The sequence below is a fragment of the Pelecanus crispus genome, chromosome 3 (assembly GCF_030463565.1).
Source record: "Pelecanus crispus isolate bPelCri1 chromosome 3, bPelCri1.pri, whole genome shotgun sequence".
Taxonomy (NCBI): domain Eukaryota; kingdom Metazoa; phylum Chordata; class Aves; order Pelecaniformes; family Pelecanidae; genus Pelecanus; species Pelecanus crispus.
Window position 1 is genome coordinate 21,411,821 of NC_134645.1, and position 6,491 is coordinate 21,418,311.

Here is a 6,491-nt window from a genome sequence, read left to right on the forward strand (position 1 = left end):
GTCTCATAAAGGGACACAGAGTAGAGACACACATTTCCATGAGCTTTGATGGCCAAATTATCTATCCTTTTAAAACTTCTTTTTTTTTTTGACAGGAATTTCTTGGTACCATTTAACAGCAAGGACTATTTTGAATAGATGGCCTAGAAAGGCAGTGACCTCTATTTCGTTTTCATACACATAAAACATGATAGAGTAAAATATGCCTAACAAAATCAAGAATATGACAAAGTTTGAAAACTGATCCCTTTTTCCTTCTACAGAACATTTTAAAATCCTTCTACCTCAATTGAACCACTCCAGTTTTGAATACCTGATGATGGTCATATATGAGCAGTGGGGTTAGCTCAGTTGGTTAGAGTGTGGTGCTAATAATGCCAAGGTCACAGGTTCAATCCCTGCTTACTGCAGGCAGGTTGGGCTCGATGATCTCTCAAGGTCCCTTCCAACCCAAAGCATTCTATGATTTTATCTTTTACTAGAAGGTAAACACTGAATTTGAACTTCTCCTGAGTTTTTGAGTTTTGGAGCTACCTTTGTTGACTTCATCTTAGGTATACTTTTGCTCTGCTCCATAGCATGATATATGAGGTTTGAATTTTACTTTTTTCTTCCATGAGAATTCAGTGGCATTTGGAGCCCTAATTCTTCTAGTTTTCCTTGCATAGTTTTGTCTGAAGTAATAATAGCTAAAATACATGAAGTCTTGAGTTGTACCCTCTAAGTCTGTTTTCTTTTTTCTCTAAGTCTTGCTAAAGTGCAGTTACTCTTCTAATGGCCTCTTTGTTTATTTCAAATAATATTTATTTATACTTCTCTCTTTCTGTTTTATTTTAATATTAATGTTTCCTCCATGTTTATGTCTCTGTATAGAATGCATCTACCTCTAGTAATACGAATTTCTAGTAATATGAGTTTTGTGCTCCAAGACCCTTGATTTTACTATAATTTTGTCTTTTTAATGACATAATCCACTTTAATATATAACAACTTTATGTACTTTTAAAATGATTTATATTCCAGCATAAGTCTACATCCCCATGCTAACTTTATTACTCTAGTTTCCCTTGTGTTTTTTGCCTTGCTTTCTTGTCTCCATCTCTCCAGCTAACACTGTCTGTGGTTTGTTTCAGGAAAGTGTTACAAGGGCGATACAGGGAAAACTAACTCTTCATTTAGCCATTAGATTTATTAGGCAATCCCAGCAGTCACTAAGGAAGAACAGTCTATTATGTTCTTTTATAGGTTGGTCAAAACCAAACTAATCAAAAATTCATCATCAAAACTTGTTCTCTGGTTTAGAAGACACTTAGCATTGAAACAAGTGGAAATATATTGCAGCCTGAGAACCTTCAGACACCACCCTTGCCACAAGGGGAGTCTCGATTACATAGGTACCATTTGTGCCCAGTACTGTACCTTCCTGAAGGTGCCTTTTGAAGCCAGGGCTTCACAGGCCCACCCATCAGCCCATGAGTCCTAGTAAGTGTTCAGACTCACTCGTGTTTTTGGAGAAAGGCAAAACAAGAGGCAGCTGCTAGAAGTCAGAGAAGCTAAATGAAATTAAAAGTCTAACCCACATGAGTGTTTAAACACTGGAATTTAGATGAAAGATGCTGACAGGATTTTTTTTTATCAGTCACCTTTTAAACATGTGTAATTGGGATCACCACAAAAGAATTATATTAATATGTAAAGGAGGTAATATTAATGAGAACAGATGAGAACAGAATTGAATTTGTGAAGCCTGTTTTATCTGTGAGGACCGATGTACTGCAGTTGGAGCATGAAGTACCCACGTCCCAGGAGTTATGTAGTATTATTAATCTATTTAAGTGGCATTCTTGACTAAAGAAGTCAAGAAATTCTAACCTAAATCACCCAAAAGTTCTCACCAACTTAAAATGCATGACTCAGCAGTAGATGTAAGCAATGTGCCCTCATTGTCATCCCTCACACTGCGGGGTGCTTTCCCCAAAACAGAAAAGGAACTAATATTCCATATTCCTCTGGATCCAGAGCCCTTCCAGGCTGCAGCATGGCATGGAACAAGTTGCTGGAGGACTGGCCTCAGTGGCTTTTCCATCACCCTCCAGGGAAAGGTAAGGCCTTGCCAGCCACGTGTCCATCCAAAAAATAGGGCTGGTATTAGACTGTTACACTTGGAGCAATTATGTAATATTTTAGCATGATTATCAGAGGCACAAGTGAGATACTCATTTTTGGTACCACAGCAACTTTTCCAGACATTTAAAAATAATTATTGTGACTCTTTATTAGGAGAACTTTTTTTTTTTTTTTCAAATTGTCATAAGAAATTTTGGTGGTAATCAATTTCTTTAATGAGCAAAGTTCATTATCACTGAAAAGTTGCCATCTGTTGAGGTGCTTTTTAAAAGGATTTTGTGACAAATTATAAATCCCTTATAAGGTTTCTAATATTAAATTGTGTTGTGAAATATATTGGCTTTCTAGAGATAAATATAAGGAACAGGCTCTCATATTTTACAATGAAAACAAAATTTCAAATAAAGCTGTAATATTTTTCCTTTTCCTCATGAATAGTAAGTACGAGCTGTACTGTATTATTGTTGTCTTTTGGGTGGACAAGACAAATAGGAGTCAGGAAGAAACAAGGAAAAGAAAAAAAAAGGGAATCCCCCCACTACATATTCAAAGACACTAAATTAGAAACTGATTCAAACCTTATCAATCTCATTTCGGAAACTCTCACTGGCTTTAGTCATTTTTGGATCCAACTCTTAAATTAAGTAATGAATATTTTGAATCACACTGATTTTAAGTGCCACATAATTTACGTTTAGGTATTCTTCTGACTTCCAGAGCATTAGGGAAAACTGCTGTGAGCAGAATTGCCTACAGTTCATCCGACACAGTGTGTTGTTTTACTACCAAAGCACAAATCTTGTTTTATTTGACTGCCTGCAAACAGGTTGCCTCCAGGTAATTAAGTGAAACAGCAGCTGAAGGCAAAGTGGTCAGACCTTTCATTCTCTTAAAGAACCAGAACATTTTAACCAAGTGGGTTACAGTTTCTGTGTTCCAGCATTATAGGGAGTATAGCCAGTTTATCCTGATACTCAGAACAGTTTGCTCAGATTCTCAGTAACAAACATAACAGAGAAAATATATCATGAGTCTCTAAGGCTGCGGGTGCCTCTGGCCAAGGGGGGAGGTTTCATTTCATGAAGTTTCATGAGGTTCACACTTTTATGCTTTCCCTGAAGTACCTGGCTTTAACAATTCTAAATGAAAACCCAAGCAATGCTATTAGCAATGTTCAGTAGCTATAAAGTCACTCTTACAGTGTCAGTGACACATTTAGATGTATTTGAAACAAAAAAATGACCCAGAAGTGCAATACTTGCTGTCTGCACAAATTGAATCTCCCCTAGTGCCTTTCTTTGAATGCCATGCTTAAAGGTTTGCACCCCAGGCCCAGCTACACAGTGCCTTCGTTCAGCAGTGTCCCTGGAAGAGGAATGTGATAATGGAAATGATGACCTTTGCCATGGAAAAATATAGGAAGTGGTTATTAGTTTATTCAGGGCAATAAGAAAACCTTGCACTTAGACACTACTGCCCTGGATTCTTAATACCATTTAGTGGTCAGCCCTGCCTATAGTCCTGCCTAAAATAAGTGTTGATACAGATGTAGACACCTCCCAGAGGGAGCCTGGGAAAGTAATAAAAAAGTTAAGTACAGAATACACTACTCCTTGTGACTAAGAAGAATATGAAGTTATGGGACAGAACAGTAGAGGAGCTGCCCACTGCTGTGGCTGTACCCACAGAATCCACCAAAAGACTAAGTGAGAGTGCAGTGCCTGGGACCATGGAGCATTGTCCCCCTATCACTGATAGGGACGATCTTTTAGTCCCCTTCTATTCCCTGCTCCCTATCACTAGCTCCTGCACTTGCCAGAAGAGATATAAATCTATATAGACTCACAGACAAAGCACAATATCCTTTTCCCTCTCTGTGGCTATCTGTATGTAGCTTTCTAGTATGATTTCCCAAATACTCTGTATATCTGGGAAGGAAGTTGTATTCTACAAATGTTTGGAATTTAAAATTGTTTCTTATTCCAGAAGAAAATTAATGGCAAGCTTGTAAGTTGCTCTTCTGCAGTCATTTTGATTGAGGGTTAGTAATGACATGAGCACTACAGATGGAAGAGAGACTGCATACTATGATGTGATTACAGAGTTAGCAGAATTAATTTCAAGTGCCTGTGTCAAAAGATATTTAAGCTAGTACTACAAAAGATAATTAGTCCAAAAAGGGAGGCTGAGAGAGGATAATTCCAGAGAAGCCAATAGCCTAGACAGTACCAGCGACATGACAGGAACTTGCAGTACTCCAGTGTTTGAGACAGTTGGCTATACCAGAGAGTTTTCTCCTGCTTTTTACTGACGGAAAGCATTTCCAGTCAACACTGTTTTAGGTTCTGGTGGTACTTGCCTTCCCCCTCCTACCTTTAACCCCTCCCAAAGTATAACTGAAGAAATTAATCCTTATCTCTTCATGTTTGACACACAAATATTTTTATGCAGATTCAAGTCTTGAGCATAACTTTTCTTGTACTCGTTTTCCTTAATTTGCTTATAATTCATAAATAAGCATTTGTAACTCCTCAGTCCACTGATAAAACACATTCTTAGAGACTGCAATAATTGTTAATGGTCTGGTGAGAAAACAGTAGCAAGGGAATTGTTCAGTGCCTCCTTGAAGTTGCATTGCTTCTGGTGATGTCATTCCAGAGGCAAACAGCTTCAGGAAGAGTTATTCAGCTTTCTCTGCTTTTCTGAGCCAGCTTAATCTCTTCTGACACAAGTACTTTATTATTCATTTAGAACTAAGTAAAACTTACCAGGTATCAAAAAAATATCAATTCTAAGCATAGTCTCTTACTGTTTTTTCAGCTTTCATACTGTTTTGTTAATGGCATCTACTTTTCTTGTTCTTTTGAACTAGGGGTCTCTGAATTTTTGGTATTGTTGGATATATCTACTGGAAAGCATTTTCCCTTATCTAACCATGATCAGAAAACTTATCCCATGAAATGTGGAAAAAAGAAATCAGGGATTCACACATTTAGCTGCAGAGTTCACAGTAGTCATCCTGCAACAATGATTCTCCCTCCCTTGTATGCTCTGGGCCACAGAGAAAAGAGTCCAGTTTCAGGGGTTTTTTTTGTCTTTTTTTCCAAGTCCTCCATGGACTTGGATAATGCTCTCTGATTGCTGAGAGACTGTCTGCTCCAATAACTATGTTCTTCACAAACAGTAGAAATGTCAGACAATAAACTGAGGCTCATCAGCATAAAAGGCATAACCTAGGATCTCAACAAGAAAACATCCAGCATCCTGCCTGCTGAATGAACTGAGTCCTTTCTTGAACTTAAATATAAGACAGATAAAAGAAGGACCAAACTGCAGATCTAGCAGCTTACAGAGGAGAAATGAGAGAAGAGGCAAGAGAACAAATTTTCCTTTTAAACTCCAGACACGGTAAGATGCCCATCTATCATGGTCTTACATGTTTATACCAATGACTCCTGATATTTGAAGATATCAGAAGACCAGGATCCCAGTATATTAGTAACCATATCTCTGTTATTACCCACTTCAGAGCATGAAGCAAATCTGATGTTATCTGGACCGATTTTATTCTCTGGCCTCCCACATCCTGTCATCTTTTAATGGCTTTTGTTTCTTTACTGATGTCTTTGTTTATATGCACAGCCACATCCCAGTAAGTTTACTACCAATTCATGGCCAAGGCTGAATTTCTATCTCTAGAGAAGCAAGACTCGTAAATGTAATTAGCATTCAAATAGGCCAATTATTTTATACTTGTGTACGCAATAAGATTTTTCCAACATTCAAAATGAGCTAAATGCTTCAGTTCTCAGCTATGAGGCAAAAAGATTAGTGGCAGTTATACTGTGAATGTAAAAATTAAACCATAATTAGTACAGCAGAATCAATTAAGTATGACATTGTGACAACTTTAGTGTGCATATATTATGCAAATGCATAAAGCATAACCTTTCCTCACTGCTTAGAATTTACTAAAATAAAAATATTCTGCTCTGGTGAGGCTAAAATAGTGAATAAATTCAGAACACTGTGAAATGCTAATTAACCAATACTTTCCTCTGTAATCTTTTGTTCTTTAATTTTTAAACTAATAGCTTGTATATTTAAGAAGGGGGAGGCGACTAAGAGGATCCACTTATATAAATTACAATCAAATCCTTTCCTGTCAGAGGCTTTTAATTTTTTCCTGAAAGATTCTTGGTTTGTGTGTGCTTGGCATGCGATATTCTTGATCCACAGCTAGCTCTGGAAAACAATCCAAGAAACAGTTCTCTTACTCAAAGTTTTGCAGCGCTATCATATTTATGTTTTTGCTGTTGCTCTGACTGCAAGTACCATACTGTCATTATATCCCATGTTTACAA

General features: G+C 37.4%; 1 non-coding gene across 1 annotated transcript; it reads left to right on the forward strand.

Moving 5' to 3' along the window:
* The first annotated feature begins 333 nt into the window (after window positions 1–333).
* On the forward strand, window positions 334–410 carry TRNAI-AAU (transfer RNA isoleucine (anticodon AAU)). Its single transcript has one exon. It is a non-coding gene; the product is annotated as a tRNA-Ile (tRNA).
* The last annotated feature ends 6,081 nt before the right edge of the window (window positions 411–6,491 follow it).